The sequence below is a fragment of the Pteropus vampyrus genome, unplaced genomic scaffold, assembly GCF_000151845.1.
Source record: "Pteropus vampyrus isolate Shadow unplaced genomic scaffold, Pvam_2.0 Scaffold216, whole genome shotgun sequence".
NCBI classification, from domain to species: Eukaryota; Metazoa; Chordata; class Mammalia; order Chiroptera; family Pteropodidae; genus Pteropus; species Pteropus vampyrus.
The window spans coordinates 234597-257497 of record NW_011888997.1 but is presented as its reverse complement, the minus strand read 5'-3'; the positions used below and the strand labels follow the sequence as shown (position 1 = coordinate 257497).

The 22901-nt window shown below is 33.2% G+C and overlaps 1 pseudogene; it reads left to right on the top strand.

Annotated features, from left to right (window-relative positions):
• LOC105300639 overlaps positions 1-22901 on the top strand; it is a 504401-nt pseudogene that overhangs the window by 432067 nt on the left and 49433 nt on the right.

Here is a 22901-nt window from a genome sequence, read left to right as displayed (position 1 = left end):
ACTCAGGCCATCAGGGCCTCTCTTTGTTTGAAATCCAAACACTTGAGCTCTTTAGCAGCCTCTCCTGGGAGCCTTGTAATTTGACAATTTTCAGCTATGAGACAGCCAGCTCCACCTTGGCTACTTCTGCCCATTTCCATCAGGACACAACCAACTTCTTGCTGTTCAGGTGCCCCCTCACCCCCATCATTTTGCTCTGATTGTCTGGTGCTGGACAGATGACCCAAGCTATCTTCCACAGTATTTCATTTGTCTGCAAGCAGCTCACAAATTCTTATCATGCCAGAAGGTTGGTTCAGAGGCTTTTTTATGCTGCCCACCTTCCCTCTCCTATGCATCTTCCCCGCATTCTCTTGTTCTTGTGTTCAAGTAGTCACAGGTAGGAAAATCAACAAGTCTAAAGCCTACATACATATCCAAGGAAGCAGTGAGATACCAATCTCTCTTGTCAGTCAGTCCTAATCTCTACAAATGATCTTGGATTTTCTTTTCAGTGGACATTTTTTTCCTGTTGGAGAATGAAGACTGTTCTCCCTTCCTTCTCCAAAGGTGGAAGGGAAGGAAAATGTGCCCCTATGAGCACTGGTCTCCCAACTTCTCCTCTCTCACCTTCCCCTTTTTCTTCTTTTTAATTCAATACCTCATTGTTCCCATAGGCCTTATTAGCTGATTCCAGAGCCCAAAAAAAGCCCAACCCAATCAGGTCACATGATTAAGTATATCTGTGTGTCCTGGAGTCATCCTATTTTAGACCACCCTACTAATCATTCTGCCTCCACCTTCTCTTTTTTCAATGAATGTTTCAATTCTAGTGCAAAATATCACTTCTTTTCTATGCACCAAAGACACAGTGAATATCTCTATGAGAGCTAATCTGACTATGGTAATCTTTGATTTACTTGCCTTTTTTTCCAGAAGACTACAAGCTCCTTGAAAAAAGGGCCAATTGTTGAATGGACTTTATGTCCCCAGCATTTAATACATAAATTACTGCACAGATTGTAAAAAATGTGTGTATGTTAAATGAATAAATGCATAAAATATTATGTTTAATTGTCCTATATTGCTACATATCTAACAACTTAAACTGTAATTAGATCATTAAATACAAATTATATAACTTTCATAATTTTTTTAAAAATCACAGAAAAATGAATTAATGATGTGTCAACTGTATGTTGCTGAGCAATAAAGATACAAAACCTAAATACCAGGTATAAATTTAACTACCAGGTACAAATTATCATGTTTCTATGACTATCTTTTTTATTTTTATTTATTTATTTTTAACGCTAGTCTATTTATTATTTTTTTCATACTACATATACATAATTTTTTTTAACATTTTATTTTTCATTTTCCCCCTCCCCCTCTCTTCTGGTAACTACTTGCCCGTTGTCCATGTCCATGAGTCTCTGTTTGTTTGTATGACTATCTTTTTTAGATATGTAGTTGATGAGAAAGTGTGTTCATAAAATTGGGAATGCAGTAATAAATCAGAACTAGGACAGTTTTTAAAAGCCAAAGACCTGGAATCAAATAAGTGCTGTTAGTTATTATCTGGATAAATAGTCCCAATACCTCTCTGAGCAGAGATTAATAATAATTTTACCTGAAAGAGTTTATTTTAAGTGTTAAATATATTTAAAGCCTTTAAAAGCTATAAAGGACTATAGAAATAAAATATTGTTTACTATTTCTTAATATGTCTAAAAACCTAGGAGCATTTTATACTTATTTTGCAATATTGGATATGTTTATTGAGCATAATTCTGAATGCCTATAATAGTAAATAACCTGCAGAAAAATTACTTACTATTCTTGATTAATGCCAGGCAAGAAATAGCCAATACTAGTTTCTGAAATTATGCTATTGGTTTTCTAATCAAAATGATTAACGTTTTTTCTTGTTTTCATCAGTCATATTCACAAGACCCATTATACTTGGAATTTTGGTCTAACAGCTTATTTGATTTGAAGATGAACTAATGAGTTCTATTTTCCCCTCCTAGTGTTGGGAGTAAGAGATGCCTTCTCACTGACTACTCTCTGAATAATTTTTGAATACTCATTACTGATAGAAAATAACCCCTGAAGTTGTTTGATTGATTATAAAACATCTAAATTAATCCTAAAAGTAACGTCTAATTCAGTGAGATATTGCAACTTCAAGTTTTCTACATGAAAATTTAGTAAAGGTTTGTTTTAAAGATGTTCCCTTAAGTAAAATGCAAAATTGGGTTTGAATAATAAATCTGAGAAATATTTACGACTTTTCCTTCCTTCATATACCTTTCTCTGATATTCTTTTCAACTAAAGTGGAATGGGATATAAGTCCTTTGAAATATGTTTTCCTCTAATGCTGAATCTTAAATTTCTTCCAGCTAGGTTGACAATCAAACTTATTTTAAGTGGAAATAAGAAGAGTAGAATAAATAAGTTTTAAAAGTTTTCCTACTCCATAGAGGGCCATTTTGTCCCATATTGTATTCTATTTACTTAAAAATGCTCCTGCATAAATTTCTAAACTAGAAGTTTTTTCCTTTAGGCCAGTTTTCTGAGCAACATATGCATGTGTATAGAAAACATAAAGAAAAAGCAAATGATTATTTTACATTTTCAGTGAGTGGTCTTTTAAATTTTTAAAATTTTTAAAATTTTTAAAATTTTATTTTTTAATTTTTTTAAATTGTTCTATTACAGTTGACATGTAACATATTAGTTTCAGGTGTACAACATAGTGATTAGATATTTATATAATATACAAAGTGATCACCTCAATAAATCTAGTACCCATCTGACACCATACATTGTTATTATAATATTATTGACTGTTTTCCTTATGCTATACTTTACATCCCCATGGCTATTTTGTAACTATCAATTTGTACTTCATAATCTTGTCCCCATTTCCACCCATTCCTCAATTCCTTTTCCATCTGATAACCATCAAAATGTTCTCTGTACCTATAAGCTTGTTTATTTTGTTCTTTAGAGTCCACATATACCTGAAATCATATGGCATTTGTCTTTCTCTCTCTGACTTACTCCACTGAGCACAATATCCTCAAGATCCATTCATGTCATTGCAGATGGCAAGATTTTATTCTTTTTTTTTTTTATGGCTGAGTAATATTCTATTGTATATATGTACCACCTCTTCTTTACCTGTTCATCCATTTATGGAAGTGGATGGTCTTTTAAAAAAATAACCTTGATATAATCATTAAGATTACCTGACTAAATATGAGAAACTGCGATGAAGAAATACAAAGGAGAGATTAGAAAACTCTAGTAAATGTGTAATGCTGGAAGAAATATCTTAAATGAGGCAGGCCTTAGAGTGCAGTGGAAGATTGGCAATAGAGCTATAATAAATCCAGTTGTAATGCCAAGAATGATTGACATTTCTTTTAAATATACCTAATGTTATTCTAGTAAGGAATCAGCTGTCTCATATCTAATCTGTTAATTTACCTTTCCTTTTTTATTTATTTGAAACTTCAGATTTAAGGATAGACTGTATGTGTATCTGTGTGTGTGTGTGTGTGTGTGTGTAACATATATCTGGAATTTCCTAAAACAATGTAAGCATAGTAGGCTCTTTTGAAATAATAGTCATAGACTATTGATTACGTAAAATATCCTAAGATGAAGCTGACTTTTTCAGGCCATTAGGAAGTGGTTAAATGGGGGAAAAGGCATGTTTTAAGTGAGATATATGGATGTTTTTAACAAACTTGGAAGAAAAACCAAGATTGCCCTAGCTACTATCTTGGTCATTCAACTGGAAAACTTCTTTTTTAATAATGGTGGCATGAAGTTATGAGGCAGCAGAAGCTAGAGACCATACTCATTTCCTTTGCCTATTTCTCAGTAAGTGTGGGATAAAAGAATATGAGATTAAACTATCCTTACAATTGGGAAATGGAAGTTGAATACGAATTTAAAAAAATATCTAATCCTCTCCTTTTGAGAGTCTGCACATAGTATTATTGATTCTCCCATCCTTTCTATTGTTTTCTTTTTGAAGTTGGAGAGAAAAAGAATCGAGATTTGTTTGAGCAATCCAAGCTCAAGATTTTCCTCTTCCCTCGATTAGCATATGCCTCTTTTTCAATCTACTCACTTCATTTCTAGCATTGCTTGGGATAATTATATCCCTACCACTGGCCTTGATTCACTCTTTTCACCCCAAGCACTCGCTTATCTCCCTATGACATATTCTTCTCAGTGGCAATCCTCCCAAAATTAGAAATCTCATTGTCATCCTTAACATCATCTTACTCATCTTCCATATATAAAATAGTGGCTACTTGTTGTCCTCCCAAGCAACTTCTGTTCTTTACTTGCATCAGTCCTGGAATAGATCTTAGCACTTTTATTTGTTCTCTTAAAGAAGATCCAGGAACTTTTGCGGGGGGTGGAGGGTGAAGAAAGAGAGGGGGTAGGGAAAAAAAGGGGCACCTTTCACTATGCAATAAAACTTATTTAAAACCCTCGTTATATATCTTTATCTTTCTCAAAATTAGGCATCATGGGTTTTTACATGCTTCTTTGATTTCCATGAGAAGAAAATGACCATGTAACTCTTGCTACTTAGCTTGGGTCCAACAACAAGTGAAATCTAGGAGAAACCTGACCCAGTTGTATCCTGCAACAGCCAAGACCAGCCAATCTGCAGACCCCTTAGCGAAAAATTACCCACAGACCTACAAGCTAGAAATATGTTTGTAGTAATAGGACACTGAAATCCTGGATTTTTTGTGGTGACATCTGACTAATACAATACCCTGTGGGCTGAAAAATTGGTGTAAATATGAACAAGCATCAGATGAAGTAAAACAAGTAAAATTAGAAGGAAAAACAGAGAGGAAAAAGAAAGAAGATTTTCCAATGTTCTAAGCCTTTTACATATTTTATTTACTTTTATTCTTACAAGCATTAAGACACGTTTATTATCTCCAACCTATAAATAAGGAAATGAAAAGATATATTCAATCTTAGCAGTAGCCCCCTCTTGGAAATGTGTTATGTAGGTGTGTATCTATGAACGCTGCTGGGCTCTCATTTTTTATTTCATGTTTTAATGTACTTTCTTTTTTTTACAATTAGAATATATTGATTTCAAAATATTTATTTTTAAATTTTAAAAATGGAAATGAGGAACCTCAGGCTGTGTGGAGTTGAATGACTTTCCTAAGGTTACACAGCCAGTGAGTAGCAGAACTGAGACATAATTTCACATAGTCTATCTACATTTACTTGTGCACATGAAGTTCAGTTTCCCCTTTAAGTCATACCTATGGACTGGATAGAGAGATGGGTAAGCAACTGTTGAGCACTCTCCTGTCCTTCACTTTGGCTGATCTATTTCTGCCTATCACATATTCATCTTCTCTTCTTCTCAGAGAAAATTTTATTTTGCAACTAAAGATTTACTTCCCAACAGCCCCCCATTTGCTGAGGTAGGAAACAACAGTACTTGTATCAGTTTGTTAGAATCCTGGGCTTGTGTACTTTGAGATGTTAACTGCTCCAGCATCTGGGATGCAGATGACCCTGCAAGAAGGTGCTGTCTGTACATTGAAAGATTCCAAAGTTGAATAAACATGGCTTAGGGAGCTTTGTTCCAGTCATTTATTTGCTATTAAGGACCTTGACCCTATTTCTGTTAGCAATTCTGCCATGGCATTTATAGTCCACATCTTGCTTGTTAACATCTAAGAATAGAATTAGGGTATTAGCAATACTAAGAGTGTTTTCTCGTTTCATTTCCAAAGAATATATAGAGTGTGAAGATGATGAGCAGAATGTATTTTTTCCATAATATCCTCCTCTGGTAAATAAACCTAGAGATTAAAACCATTCTTTCAGGCTTTCATCTCCCAACTTCAGAAAGAATTTCTGACATCCCTACCATCAGGACACCAAATATAGGATTATTCTAATACATGAATTAAATCAGAAGCATCTGCAGAAAGAATAAGACGGCATCTGTTAGAAGATGTCACATCATCTAACATGAAATATTTGATCCTTCCTTCTAATGACAGAAGAACTAGACCTAAAACATCACACGTCTGGTAATAATTTCCCATTGGCTTTAAGTGACCGAAGGGACAGTGAAACTGATGAAGGCACAATTTATTTGCTTCTGCTAAAAGACCATAGAATGCATGAAAACTAACTTAACGAAGTGTGTGATACTCAAAGTAGCACTGTAAGTAGGAACTTTTGGAATTTAAACAATAAATATATCCCAGAGAAAGGCCTTTGGCTATCCAAAAGAGTTTTAGCAACCCCACAAGATTTAGTGACTAATTATTTTAATATGGTGATGATTGCAATGTTGGCTGAAAAGGTGTGATAGAAGACCATTTCCAAATATTTATACACAGTGAGCCAAAGTTTTAGTAAAACAAAAATGCATAGTTTTCTACTACATAGTCAAATTAATTTGCAACATCTTTTTGTGCATATAGTCATTTATCAACTATCTTAAATGATATTAAATAACTAAAAAATAGAATTCTTATTTTATTTTGGCATTCAGGATGAAAATATAATGCCTCCTTGCTTTTGCAATATGTAATCAACCTTTGAGATGAAAAGAAATGTTTTAAGAAATAAAAGAGTACAATTGCATCTTCTCTTACAGCACATTTCTCATTTTTCTAGTAGATCCATGTGCAGAGGGTTTTTCTCTTTAAGTAGCTCTGATGTGTTGCTAAGTTCTCCTAAGCTAAGTTCTCCTAAGTTCTAAGCTAAGAAGGAATGAGTTTGAACAAGAATTGGTGTAATCCCATTTAGTGCGTCTTGTGTTAATAATTGATTATGATGTGTTGATAATAAGGTCAAGTGACTTAATGCATATTAATCTCATATGCCAGCATATTGCTCTCATAAGGTCTCAGTAATATTGACAAAGTATTAAATGTGTTATATCAAAAAAGGAAAAAGTTAACAGTTTGACAAAAATCACAAACATTGCTTTTAATGTAATTATTTTGAAGTATAAATATATACTATATATTTGTGTATAATATACAAATTATTTATGTATATAAATTATTTTTATTTGTGTAGTATTTAGACATATAATATATAATATATAAATAATATGTAAATGTGATTTGGGTTATATTTCTCTCAGCAATATCACAAGAAGCACAGATTTATAGGGCTTTAAAGATAAACAAAATTTTGCAATGATAAAAATCAAGAAAGCTCCAGAAATTGAAGAGTAAAAAAAAAAAGAACTTTTCTCTATGAGGGGTGTACGTCAATTGTTAATACGCAGAGAAGAAATAAAGTTTCAGTTAATATTCTTTCCATGAACTGTCTTTCTAAGCCTTGTAATTTATTGGTGTGCAATATAAGAATTTGTGTTATCTTTTTAGTCTTTTGTCTATAGTAGCCAGATGAATAACACCAAAACATGTATGTATTTGTGTAGCGTTAATGTACATAACTAATTTTATAACTTAAATTGTCATAATTTGAATGCCTTAGACAAGGACATCCTGACTCTCCTTTTATTTTTTTTTTTATGTTTTGCTAACAATTCAAATTATTGAAATGCTGAATTTTAAGGAAATATGTTTATTTAATGCATAAGATTTAATGGAATATTCTCTAAAGCCAGTATTTTCTTAAATTACCAATTTTAATATTTACTGAAAGAAAAGAAGTTTAGAGGAGAGAATATGTGGAAGGGTATATTCAAAATTTTCAATACTTGAAGACATTTCAAGTTGATTTGCTGTTAGACTTATCCTCCACGTGATAATAGGTCCATGAAATAGGTCCAGACCAATATAGGTGGACAAAATAAGTAGATAGACAATGGAGTGAGTATTTTAGGGAAAAAAAGATCCTAGGAGAGCATTTAGCAGATAGAACAATCTGCTTCTAAATGTAAAATTTTCTGTGAATGGAGCTGTTACAGCAGGTAGGCAATCAGTCGGCAGAGATGTTACAAAGACTTACCATTTCCTCCTTGTGAGGCTTTTGGGGGAGAGGATGATGATTTGTCAAGGCAGAGGAAGCTAGCAGTCTCAAATGGACTTTAAATTCTAGGGAAACTGCATCCTTCTGAAGTTGAATCCCACATTATCCTCATGCCTTCTGAGAAGTGATCCACAGTATTAAATCATGTAGAAATGTCTTATCGATTATGATCTTACCTAAAGGGCTCAGTGAAAGGTATAAATCACCTTAAACCATCAGTATAAAATGGGACACGTAAAAGACAAGATGTCATTTATCAGTAACCAACCTGTTAAAATTAATGAGCTCATGGAATGACTGAAACTTTTGATAACTGATAAGGAGGACTGAATAAAAAGAAACTGAATTAGGACAGATATGCCAGGGTTTATTCAACACTGTAAAAATAAAAAAAAAGAATATATCAAATATTGCTGCATTTCAAGCTAATTTAAAGGTGAGCTCTTATTTATCTCTAAGGTCAAGCACAGGACTGCAGATTGCACAAACAGACCTTTGAGAAGAGAGATTTTTTAAAAGGCATCCCCTCTGGGCGGATGAATTAGAGAAAGGTACCTGTCACAGGGGTTGCAGTCCTACAGGGAGTAGCTTGGTGAATAGAGCACAGGCTGGATCTCAGGCCCTAACTGTCCCTTGTCTCAGCACCTTTGGACATTATAAAATTTACATATCAGGGTATGATGACCTGTATGGAGTAAATTAATGAGTAAATGAATAAATAAGTAAAAGAAAAAAATAGGGCATTCTAATTGTTTCATAGATTCTAGAAAGAAGCTGTACAGGATAAGTTTTAGTCTAAATAAATGACCCCAGAAGTCTATACTAGAGATCACTTTTCCCTGATTAAGTGAATATCAGACAACTTTCTGATTAATTGTTTGGTTTTTCAGCCACCCTGATCCTAGAGCCATGTGAAGCAAGCATAAGTGTATTAATTATTGTAGAGCTGTATTCCGTAGATATATAAATAAATGCCTTTTTTTCCCTTTCTCTCTCTTTTTTTTTTTTTTTTTTTTTTTGTGTATAGGTGACCATTGCATTTTCTGTGGTTACTAAACTGTCTTGTGCATTGAAATATGCCATAAAATGTATTTAAACGTAGAAAATAATTAAATCTGGTATTTGAGAATTTGGTTAATTCCAGTCAATACCCCATAGACTAAATACTTGTGTCTGAAAAGTTACAGAATGTGTAAAACTAGATTCTAATCAGAAGTGGCTCTGACAAGTGATTGCTACCTTGTGAGGCTCCACCTGAAATACCAGTTGATCAAATCCACATCTCTGTGAACGAAGTCCATTTTACCTGTAAGGCTAATCTATCAAAAATTGCAGAAAGAATTCTGAGAAAAAAGACAAAGGCACCCGAGCGAACAACATAAATGACACAAAAACCATGTAATAAAGTTAAGGCCCATTAATCAAAATCATAAAATGTTAGATTTTTAATCTCTCAGTCCCCAACAGGGGAAGGACATAGTAAAAACAAAAAAAGTATAACAGCTGAAAATGAGTAAGTTATTGGAAAATTATTTCTTTGAAACCAGGCATAATAAGAAACCTAGAATATCTCAATGTCTCCTGAAGCACTTCTGACTTAGAGAATTCTACCATCATTCTGCTCATAATAGTGATGCATGAAAGTATTATATTCTGTTCACTTTGTTCAAAATATCAGAAAATTTGTAATTTCTACAACATTATTAAAATATAAAGTAACTAAATGTTTTTCATTGTTAATGTTTTGTGTATATTTTCGTAGTCAGCTGCAGGAATCATTTCATTGTGACTCGGTACTCCCGCACTTAAGTGAGAGGCGTAGTAAGTAATAAAGCTCTCGTATGATGAGTACTTGCCCAAAGAAGAAAGCCCCTAATAATAACCCTTTCAGAGGTCAGAGATCTATAGAGTTCTCCATTCTGGATGTTTCATATAAATGGAATCAGATAATGTGTGGCCTCTTGTGACTAGCTTCTTTCATTTAGCATAATGTTTTGAAATTCGCCTCTGCTGTAGCATGTATGAGTACTTCATCCCTTTTTATAGTTGAATAATATATCATTGTATAGATATAACATATTTGTTTACCTATTGATTCACTGATGGACATTTGAGGTATTTCCATGTTTTGGCTCTCCTGAATAATGCTGCCATAAATAAGTTTTTGTGTAGATATGTGCTTTTATTTCTCTTGAGCATATACCCAGGAGTAGAATTGCTGGGTCATAGAGTATATCTATGTTTAACTCTTTCGAAGAACTACAAGGCTGATTTCCAAAGTGGCTGCACCACTTTATATTTCCATGAGCAGTGTATAAGGGTTCTGATTTCTCCACATCCTCAACTAGCACTTGTTATTATTTGATTTTTTAATTCCAGCCATTATAGTAGGTATGAAATGGTATCTCTCATCTCGGTTTTGATTTGCATTTCCCTAACAACTAACGATGTTGAGCATCTTTTCATGTGCTTATAGGTCATTTGTATACCTTTCGTGGAGAAATGTCTAGACTGTTTGCCCATTTTTTTTTCTTTAGTTGGATTATTTGTCCTTTTATTATTGAGTTATAACAGTTTTTAAATATATTTTGGATACAAGTCCCTTATGAAATATATGATTTGCAAATATTTTCTGCCATTCCACGGGTCGTTGCTTCACTTTCTTGATAGTGTCCTTTGAAGCACAAAAGTTTTTAAAATTTTTTTCAAAGTAAAATTTAAAGTTTTATTTTTCAAGTTGTCTATTTTTTTCTTTTGTTGGTCATGCTTTTGATATCATATCTAATAATTCTCTGCCAGACTTAACAATGTTAAGCTCTCCAATCCACAAACATAGGATATTTTTTCCATTTATTTAGATATTCTTTAATTTTTCAGCAATGCTTTTTTCATTTCCAGAGTATAAGATTTATATTTCTTTTGCTTAATTTAGTCTAAGTGTTTTATTCTTTATGACATTACTATAAATGGTTTTCTTAATTTCATTTTTAGATTGTTGCAAATGAGGAAAGTTTTTGGGGTCGAGATGAGGAGCTCTCTGTTTTATGGCTTACTTCTCTTCCAGGAAAAATCTCTGAGCCAGGGTTCTGGACCTGGGGTGGAAACAATGGCACAGTTCTCTCTGACACCTTCCCTTTAGTTGCTGAGTGCTAGGTAGAGGAGGGCAGTAGCCTGAGATCGTCTCAGCTCACCTCCTCTAGCATGGAACTACCATCTCAAGGGCCTAAACAAGGGTGATAGGGCCCCAATATTCTCACTGGCACTGAACCCAAAGTAGAGCCTCCATTCTTTGAGGAGGGGCTGACAAAAGAAGGCAGTTCCCACCTCATGACAACACTCACCTGGAACTTAGCATCAGGGAGGTAGCTGGGGGCAGAATGAGAAATGCTGACATCCTATTCTTCCTTGAAAGAAAGCCCTCCACCTTGAGGCTGTAGGGAGAGAAGCCTTGTGCAAGTGCCTGCTACAGTCTGGAAGTGGATCTTTGCCTTGCTGAGCTGGGCGGGAGGCGGGGAGGGAGTGGTCTTAGTTCAAATATCACAGATTCTTGCTTTTCTGACAGAATTTTCTAGAGTTTTTTGATAAATGTTTATTCATTTGCTGGGTTCTTTTTAGACCATTTCCAGAGGCTTTAAAGTGTTGCATTTTTATATAATTTTCAATGGGGAGCAGTTCTGTAACACTCTTTATGCTTTTGTACTAGTGTTTTCTCATTTTTAAAATGGAGATAATAGTTACTATTTCATGGTGTCATTGTGAGAATTAAATTAGTTGATACATGCAATGTGCCTGGAACAGAGCCTGTTGTAGAGTAAGATATCAAATAGTATTACTTATTAATGATTGTTACTATTTTGTTTAATTGCTTATCATCATGATTTATTTTCATTGATAGTGTAGTGGTAGGTTAAAAACACAGACCCTGAAGCCAGGATTCCAGCAATGTTCTTTTCAATTTAATGTGTGTATTTTTTAATGGAATATACCTCCCACCACTCCTATGCTTCCTCCCCCCACCCCCCAAAAGCTAGCACATTTGTGTATCTAGATGATTCTTCTCACCAGTCTTTTCTCCTTTGATTCAGGTAAATTATTATCTTGAGTTGTACTTATATTTGTTAACAAAACATTTTAAATTACATTTATACAGTTTTTAAAGTTGTTTTTTTAAAGATTTAGTTCAGGGGTTGCAAACTTTGACCCTTAGTCCTTAGGTATCTATACATACTAATAGCAAATATTTTAGAGCATTTACTGTGTTCCAGGAATAATTCTTAGTTTATTAATTCATTTATTTCTTATAATATCTTATGAAGTGAGTATTCCTAAAAGCCCATATTTTTAACCCCTATGCTATTATATCCCATTATAAGATTGTATACTTAGTTCTGTATTTACATATATGTAGACAGATTTTTCCCCAGTGTGTGAATAGAGGCTACCTCTAGGTGGTGGGATTTTCATGATTTTTACTTTCTTCTTTCCATTTTTGGACATTGGCTTTTTTTTTTTAACAATGAACATCTATCATAATTAGAGAAAAATAAAAATTCTAACGTGATTCCGCAGGCAAGAACAAAGCTGAGTTAAGCTCTTTATAAGTGATGCCTAATGACAAGGGTAATTAACTTGAACCTTTGTATTATACTATTTTGAATCTTGCTTTGACTTCACAGAGTATTTTATTGTATAAAAATTAGAAATCAATCAAAATAAGTTCTATTAATGTAATTAATTATATTTTGCACAAAATGTATTAGGGAAAATTCTGTGCTATGCATTTTCTTTCATTTTTTCAAGCCTGATCAAAGACTCCACTCTGAGTTTATAAGCATTTACCACATTTTACTTTACAGTTGATACCTAAAAATCAAATGTAATTTCTGGAAGGAAGCATTCGGTCTCCTTAGGGGTTTCCTTGCTCTCGATGTGACATCAAACAGCACACTCTTCCTTAAATAGCTAAAGAAAGTGAACTCTCTAGTACAGATGCTCCTTGACTTATGATGGGATTGATAAACCCATCATAAGTTGCAAACATAAGCCGAAATGCTTTTGATACACTTAACCTACTGAACATCATAGCTTAGCCTAGGCTACCTTAAACGTGCCCAGAACACAGTATCCAAAAAATGCTGGCAACACAGTACAGTTCAGAGTATTAGCTGTTTAACCTTGTGATAGTGTGGCTGCCTGGGAGCTATGGCTCACTGCTTCTGCGCAGCATCATGAGTAAGTATCGTATGCATATCACTAGCCCAGGAAAAGATCAAAATTCAAAATTCAAAGTACAGTTTCTAGTGAGTATTGCTGAAAAAGTAAAGCTGAAAAATCATAAACTGAACCATGTTTGTTGGGGACTGCCTGTACTACTTTTTTTTTTATCTCTTTCAAGTAAAACCAAAAGGTTTAGTCTTATTAAACAAGAAAACAGATAGAGTACATTACATTTATATTTGCAATTTTCAGTTTAAATCTTTAAGTCATATAAACACTTCCTAACTCTTCTCCTGTAAGTAGAGTAGCCCTGGAATAGTGTTTATATCAATTTTGCTTGTACTGAGTGAACTTCATAAGAGCATTCAAGTTACCTTGTTTTAAAGTATTACAATTTGAATTTTGTGTTGCTTATTTTAATTTGAAAAGCTTATTTTAGCCTCAAAAAAGAAAATGTATAGAAATACATTATTCATGTCTTTTATATAGACCATAAAATATACTGCTGAATTTTTTCCCTTTTTTTCTAATTACTAAAATGGTAACTAAAGCATAATTTTGCTCTAGGAGAATGAGACAAAATGCCACCTGATTTCAAGTAATCTCCAAATGTGAAGTAAGATAAAATGAAAAAAATTAAATTTTATAATAGCCGAGCTTAAGGTACTTAAGAATGTGATGACAATTTGAATACAAGCACATCAATTAGTATTTTAAATACTTGTAACTTTTCTTCATTTCTGATTCCCTCCTTTTTTGCCAATCTTCTTTTTGCTAATGTAAAAAACAACTTGAACATATTTAATTTATATCAAAGTAAATGCCTGTGATCCTAGTCCAAATTTAAAGGTTAAGTTGTAGTAGTGCTCATATATTATTAGAATGCTGTATCCAAGGAAAACATTTAGATGAAGCCTACACTGCAAAATGGAATTAATAATTTATCAACTGCCTGTTTAAAATTTTTGAGTGACAAGGACTCTGAAATACAAAGTAGGATATAAATCCTGAAATAATGTGCAAGCAATCAGGCTTTGGCAAAGAATATTATCAACATGACCCAGATGCATGATACAGTGCTAAAGATTTTAATCAGCCAAAAAAGAAAATAATTCTAAGAGAAAAATACTAGAGTCAATTATGTGATTTTGTGTGTAATTTTGTCCATATATTTCAGAACCGATAGTCCATCGTCTTTTTTATGAACTTGTTTTTTTCCCCCAAGTTTATTACCAATTAAATAATCTAAGTCCACATAATCATAAAGTTGTAGAACTGGGCTTTCAACCAAAGACTATTTATATAAGAGTAAAAATATTAAAAACAATCTAAACATTCAATACCAAAGGCTTGGCTAAATAATAAAAGATAAAGTCATATTATGAAATATTATCCAGCTATTAAAGGCATTCTACAGACATAAAAATCATGGGAAAGCAAGTTATAAATTAATCTAGTAAAATTACATTTTTGTTTTTAAAACGGCTATATATATGCACCACAAAATATATAAAAGGGCATACTTCACTATTGTAACTGCATTTTTTTTCCAGAATTATATATATACTTTATTATCTTTGTCTATTTCTTCTTTTAGGTTTCTAATTTTTTTTCACAATTGCATTAATTTGCTGGTGATACTATAACAAAACATCACAAACTGGGTGGCTTAAACAACAGACATTTCTTTTCTGGAGGTCAGAAGTCTGATATCAAGATATTAGCAGAGTTGATTTCTTCTGAGTCTTCTCTCTTTGACTTGTAGATAGCTGTCTTCTTATTGTCTTCATGTGTTCTTACCTCTGTGTCCAAATTTCTTCTTCTCATAAAGACATCTCATATCGGAATACGGCCCACTGGAATGACCTTATTTTAACTTTACCTGTCAAAGACCCTATCTCCAAGTCACATTATGAGGTACTGGGGTTGAGACTTTAACATATGAATTTAGGGGAGGGGCACAATTCACCTTAAAACAACAATGTTTATATATTAATTTTGTAGAAAGAAATAGAAGAACTTCATTTTGACAAGTAAAGGGAGGTGGGCAGCCCTTTCAATATTCCTATGCTAATTGGATTTTTGTATATAAATCAATCTCTTTAGGGTTTGGTTATTATGAGTCAGTCCTTACAAATCCTGATCAAATCTATTTAACTATTAAAACCTCAGCCCAGATTTTACATAGTCATGACACCATCAGGTACTGCTGCAAAACAACTGCTGAGGTAGCTGGTTAGCCCATTTTGAGTTAGTTTTGAGCTGTGACACCTTCCTTAGCCTCTTGTTTCATCCTCTTGTTTTATTAGCCTCTTTTCAATTTTCTTGATATATACAAAGATTTTTAATTTAATATAAGGGGAAGCAACAATTCCAATCTGAAACTTACAATGAAACAATAATCATGTTTTCCAGACCATAGTAAGAGAAAGGAAAAATGAATTCAAGGAACATTTTTCTGAAGCCAGCCAAGATATTTTCTTTGTCTTCCCTGGTTTCTCTTAATTCCGTGTTGTGTGGATACCTCTAACAGTGGGACCCTAAGAAAAAGGTGGGAATATTCTTGTAATCATAGAAATCTGGAAACTTACTGACCATATTCTTCTGGAAGATATTGATATTGCCTACATTTCGTTTAGGTTTTTTTTTTTTTTTTTTTAAAGGGCAGGGAAGAGGGAAAGACTTTCAAAGAAGGAGCCTGAAGGAACAGCAGTGAATACAAAGAAAACTAATGACATTGGAACACTAAAGGGAGAAGTCAGATTTACTTGCTGTAGTCAAAGAACCATGGACCACATGTATTTGCAGATTCTCTAAAATATGCTTGAAATAAAGGTCTAATGTAGATTGCCAAAGAGTATACATTTATATAAAATCATGAAATTCATTTTATTTTACATTTTTCAAAAGGGTATAGTAGTTTGAGCAAAATAAATGAGAAAATAGTTTTATAACACTCCATCAAAATCTTTTGTGTCCTTCTTTTAATGCTACATGTGAAGTCACATAATATCTCTAGGTCAGTTTTTTCAGTGGAGTTAACTTGTCTAAATTGTAAGTAAAGAGATTTTAGAAGTTAGGAAAAGTAAATATACCAAACTAGACCGTGGTTTCTCATTAACTTTATCCGTGCTAATAAAATAAAGTTTTCTTATTCTCAGGAACAAAATAGTCAGTTTATAAAAATATATACTCATTGGTAACTGGTTTTATATCTATCCAGATGTAAGTTTATAATTTATAGTATCGACTGAAATCAAATGAACTTGGAGTACCTAAAACATATTTGACAACTGAAAAACATCACTAAAGTATGAATTTAATACTTTAATTAAATACTTTAATACCTCAACGTAGAAAATATTTAAGATTTAAATTATCCTAAATATAGATCTCCTGTAACAGGGAAATACCCACATATGGCAAAATTGTTGAATGTAAACATGAAAAGAGAGCATATATGTCTAAAAAAATAATTCTAATATCAACTTTTTAAATATTTCAAGTACTGCAGAAGTTTTTTGGAAATCAACCTTTAAAAGCAAATCTCATAATTTGTTTGTCTTCCACATACATACAATATAAGCATTTTGTTCATTGCTCTATAATGAGCACAGCTTTCATTAAAACGTTCCTCTATTCCCGTTAATAATTCAATTGTTTGAATTGGTGGGGGAAAAAAAATCAACAATGACTGTCTCCACTCTTTCCTCCCTGGTGCCAAAGGAAGCATTTGTCATCCAAAATAGGATGTGATCTTTGGGAGAATATGTTACTTGAAAAACTTGTAGGCTTCCTCAAAGACACACTCACAGAGTAGCTTGTAGGTGGTAACAAAGATTCTTTTCTAATTTATCAAGGACTTGGATAACTTTGGTACTTCTGATGCCTCCGAAATGTTACTTGGCATGGATTATGATAAGAAATCATTAAAAGGTAATTGCAGCCTCATGGTGATCCCAAATAACTGTGTAGACTAGACCCTGTAGGATTTAGTAATCACCTTTCAGACAGACAAAAAACAAACAAACAAACAAAAAAACCCCAAACAACTGGGAAATTTTGCAAATGAAAAAAAAAGTAGGCCCCCTGACAGGATCAAAATGCTTTTCCTCATCTGGTGTGAAATTCTTTCTATGGTTGCAACTAATTATGAAACCACAATAGAATCCTAATTTATGACATATTTCTGGACTATTATAATGAGATAATTCCAGAATGTGCTGTGGTGGTGGAAACTGAGAGCAGCTGAGTGAGGTAAGAGGGTATCCTTCAGCATTAGTGAAATAAAAAATTTAAAGAGTGAGTGGGGGAAGGGAGGGATGACTGAGGAAAACATGGATTGTCCAGAAGCTAAGTATTGCATATGAAAATAGTGTTAGGGGAAGTCAGGAAACCTGAGAAAGTGAGAGGCTGAATAGGAAAACAAGCTCTGAATTCTTCTGGAAAGAAAATTATTCCATTAAGCTCTTTTATTCCTTGTAAAGGTAGGCAATGCAAGCATTTCAGCCAAAGGTGAAAATGAGAACCCTATCAGTTTTCTTTTGGTGTCTGTTACATCAACGTCTAGAACATTTTTAAACATTCAATAGAGGCACAAAATATTACTGGGGGAAAAAAATCATGATTTTAAATGTAAATAAAAACAACAAAATTCTGTTCTGTTTTGATTTACTCCAGCAACCATATCTTTGGTGATTTATATATTTATGACTTCCCAGTGTTTGGAAGTATATTTAGGCAAGCTAATCTGAATACATTTTTTTGGTATTCATTCTTTTTAAACTCATGTGAGTAGAATATAAGCTCCAGGAGAACTAAGCATTTTTGTCCATTTTGTTCTCTGCTGTTTACCAAGCACTTAGAACAGTGCCTGGCATAGAATACCTATGAATCTACACAGTGAGAGCCTAATTCCTATGTCCAGTATAAACTGAATGTTTCTAAAGTTAGTCAACCAATTATTATTATGCACTCACTCTATCAACTCCACAGATAATTTTAATTGATCTATATCTGTTAATAGCTTATGATCTAATAGAGGGGATAAACTGCATACATACCATGATCTGATATCAGTGGAGGGAACTGTGCAATCTATTGTCATGATATTGTTGTGTTCTGAAAGCCAAGGGAAATGAAAATGCCAAGAAATTTCGGGTGTCGATAGAACAAATAACTGCAGAAAGGTAAAAGGCAATGAGATGGAGAAAAAGCATTGGGTTTAGATTTTAGGAGATTCGGTGGGAGGCCTTATACATTGTGCCTTTTCTCTAGAATCATGTCACTTAATTTCAAGTCCCAATTCTGCCACTCAGTAACTCTGCATCAGTTTCTTCATCTGAAAGATGAAGGTAACAATACTACCTAACTCATTGGGTTTTTTGAAGATTAAATGAGCTGAAATATTCGTAAGATATTTAAAACTATGCCTGACATGTTGTATATACTAATATTAGATGTTAGAAATGTCAATTATCATTATCAAAGTAGTGGGGAAAAGACCCAGACTTTATGAGTTTTAGGAGAGGGTAGTGAAGCTTCTCTATGCCAACCTTCTACAAGTGAAAGAATACTTTTCTGTAGCTTCCTAGGTTATGTAGCTTCCTGGTTATGCAAGTCTAAGAGAAGAAATGTAACATTTGATAACTACAGTCTGCTCCTGTTAGGCAGCTTATGACATGACTCCCAGTGATACTCACCTCCTGAAATTCATACCTGTATGGAATCCTCTCCCCTGAGTGTGGGCTGGACCTAGTAACTGGCTTCTAACGAATAGAATATGCAAAAGTAGTAGGATATCACCTCTGTGATTAGGTTACGAAAGACTATGACTTCTATCTTGCCCAGCCCTCTCTTGTGCTGACACTCTCCCTTGCCCTCTTGCTTTCTCACTTGCTCTCCAAAGCAAGATGCCACGTCATGAGATGCTCTGTGGGGAGTCCTATGTGGCAAGAAGCTGAAGGAATCCTCCAGCCAACAATGTGAGAGGAACTGAGACCTTGGTCCAACAGTCTAGAAGAAACTGAATCCTGCCAACAACCAAGTGAGTGAGCTAGAAAGTGAATATTTCAAGTCAAGCCTTGAGATAATTGTAACCTTGTGACAGATCCAAAAATCAGAGGGCCAAAGTAAGCCATGCCCAGATTTCTGACTCACAGAAACTGTGAGATAATATATGTTGCTATATTAACCCAGTAAGTTTTGGGGTCATTTGTTATGCATCAATAGATAACTAATGCACAACTATAAGAAATACATTTTATATTGTGACCTAGCATCTATGTGCACACATGTGACCACCCATATACATACTTACATAGCTAAAGCAAATTTTTCATGAGAAAACATTTATTCTTACTATATATAACACACTCAGATATTTTCTATTAATGCTTTTAAATAATGATAGGGACACTAAATTAATTTCATAACTCACAAATTGGCTGTAACAAAGAGTTGAGAAAACATCAATTAAGCATATAGTCTTAATTATAATGGAATGAAGTTTCCTGGGCATATAACTTTGCCCTACCACTTAATATTTGGGTAACTAACTCTGTAATACTTACATAGTCTTACTGAATGTCTGTTTCCTATCTGTAAAATGATAAAAATAATAAAATATCAATGGTCTTAAGGATTAGACCAGGTAACGTGTGCAGAGCACTTAGCACAGAACTTTACACATAGAAAAGGCTAACTTTTCTTAGCTAATATTTTTTATTGTAATGAAGTTTTCCTAGATATTCCCTTAGTCTTGGAACAGGATTGGTAATTCTATCCATTCCACTGTCTTGAAAATAACTGCTGTGGCACATATTATATTCTATTATAATTATTATTCTATCATTCTCTCTACCACTCTCACCCCATTTCTACTAAGTTATGAGCTTCTTGAGAGCAGGTATTATTTCTAATTTTTCTTTGTCTTTTTAATACATAACAAAATTCTTGACATAGAATAGGCATTTACTAGCTATTGAATGAGTAAATGAATTAAACATGAATGAACAAATGCTTACCATCACAAGATAGCCCATTTAATTTTTCAACATTTATAATTAGTAAAAAGCTGTACCTTACAGCAAGTCAAAATATCTTACTTTACACTCATTTTCCTGTCAAAATTGTCTCATTATAAGTCTCTTTCCTCCCTCATAACAGTTCTTTGAAATTCTCTCCTCAATTTTCATATAGAAGAACTGTCAGGTGAGAGAATAGGATTTATAATTCCAAATCAGCTCTGAGTAAAAAAGTCCCAAATTTTTCAATAAATCTTGACTGCCATCTTAGTCAACCTTCCCTAGATATATTATACTCTGCTGGCATTCCTATTAAAATCTTACATTCAACTTTAGGACAGATGAGGACAGGCAAATATGCCATAATAACTCTCATCATCCTGGACTATACGTTACAATTTTTCTAGCGTGTTCCAAATTACTTTGGCTTTTTTGTTTGTTTGTTTAAAAATGTAATACCCATTCTTACAAAAATATTCATTTTATACAGCTTCAATTATTTTTTAAAATGAATGTCTACATTTTTATTTATGTTTATCTTTATTAAATACTTGGTCTTTAGAACATTATTAGAATTTTGATTTACTCAAGATGAATTAACCAGATTTCTCAGCTTTTTATCATTAAAAGATGGAATAAGCATGCCTTCTGAGCTGTATTAAAGTGACTGATAAACTTGTTGAACAGGATTGAGTAAAGTAATGTACTTACAACAAGTAACTTATGACTATGCTGTAAGTTAATATCCAGCTCTGTTAATCAACACTCTGGCTAGAATTCAATCAGCACAAATTATTCTGTACTTAAATATATAAAACATGTCCAAAAAGATACTATGATAGTCTATTTTGACTGTTTTGATTTAATTTAGATACCTCAGGCTATAGTATTACCACAGAACTTCTATTTTCTACCTGTGTGGTTAGGCTGTTAAAAAGCAAATGAGTTTTCTGTGTCATAGCCTGCTGGATACTAGACATTATCTTTTATAAGAACCAGAAAACAATTTATGATCAATACTTAAATTTTAAAAAGGATCAAAATTAAAGCTTAATGGTTCTATATTTTAAGGAATTATATTTATGTTCTTTCTCATGATTGGGAGAATACTTCCTATATTCTAGTAACTGCTACCTGCTACCTCTTTTTTACAACTCTGCAGATATCTGACAGTATTAAAAAGTAACGTGTAAACTCTTTCCAATGATTTCTTGTAAGAATGTAATTTTAACTAAATTATTTTTTACTCCATTTATTGATAATAAATATCATTCAGATAATGACTTCCATGTTCAGCTATGGTAGAGTTACTTCGTAGCAATGTTCCTGCCAAAAGCAACTCAAAAAACAAGATATAATATGGTATATATATACATACACCCCCAGAGAGAAAGAAACTACAAAGCACAAAGAGATGAAGAGATAAGGCTGCAAACAGCAAATGTCTTCTTTTTGGGGTATTTTCTAACTATTGGCATGGTAAAATGTCAAGGGTTGTAACAGAGGGCCACCATTAAAATGGAGGGTAGCCATCAGAGTTTTTGGCAATTTCTCAGGGCTAGAGGAGAAAAATGGAGTTCTAGAATGCCAAAGAAGTCAGAAATTGAAAGATTTTATTAAGAAAGGATGTGTAGAGAAGTTAGCCTGACAGTTGGTAGTTTTTTTCCAAAACAGAAAAGAATTTTCAGTTGTCTTTCAGTGTCATGTAGAGAAACAAATTGTTTAGGACATGCCAAGGTCAAAACTCGCAGTAGGAACCTGTGAGGCAGACACAGCTTTGTTAAAAATTGCAAGCTAACTTTGGGTTAGGTCAGTCCTGAATTGAATGAAGGTACCCTGCTCCCAATCTCTCTGGCTACCAAATATAATAGAATGAATTTTGTCTGGCCAAAAGTAACATCATCACGAGCCTCTCTAATTTTCATATAAAATATCCAGGGTTTTTTGTTTGTTTGTTTGTTTGTTTTTAAAAGCACATTTAGAAATAGGACAAAGAGAAAAACAAACAATGGAAACAGCACTATGATTGACCCAACTTTTGGAATTATCAGAACTGGACTTTGAAGTAATTGTGAATAGCGTACACAAGAAAATAAGTGGAAAGATAGATAATTTTACTAAAGAAGTTGGAGTTTATTTCTTAAAAGAGTCAAATTAAGATTCTAGATCTTAAAAATTATATTTAGAACTGAATGGATTAATCTAAGATTTAACACAACAGAAAAGAGGTCTAGTGAACTAAAGAACAAGTTAGAAAAATGTATTTGGCTAAACACAGAGAACAAAAAGTTGAAAAACAGAAAAAAATCTTGATATAAATATGGAATATGATGAAAATCTCTAACATGTGAAATTGAAGACCAAGTAGTGCCAAAATGCCCTGAGGACAAAGAATGAAGCTGGAATACTTATACAACCATATATTGAGACTTATCTAAAAACTGTGATAATTAAGATAATGTAGTATTCATTCAAAAAAATATACAAATACACAAAGAGAACAGTAAAGAAAACTATTAGCAATATAGCTATACAATCTCTTATTTTATCATAAAATGACATTTGGTGCAGCAGGTAAGGGGAATAATTTTTTTAATGAGTGGTCTTGGATCAAATAGATATTTGATCTAAATTTAAAAGTAGAG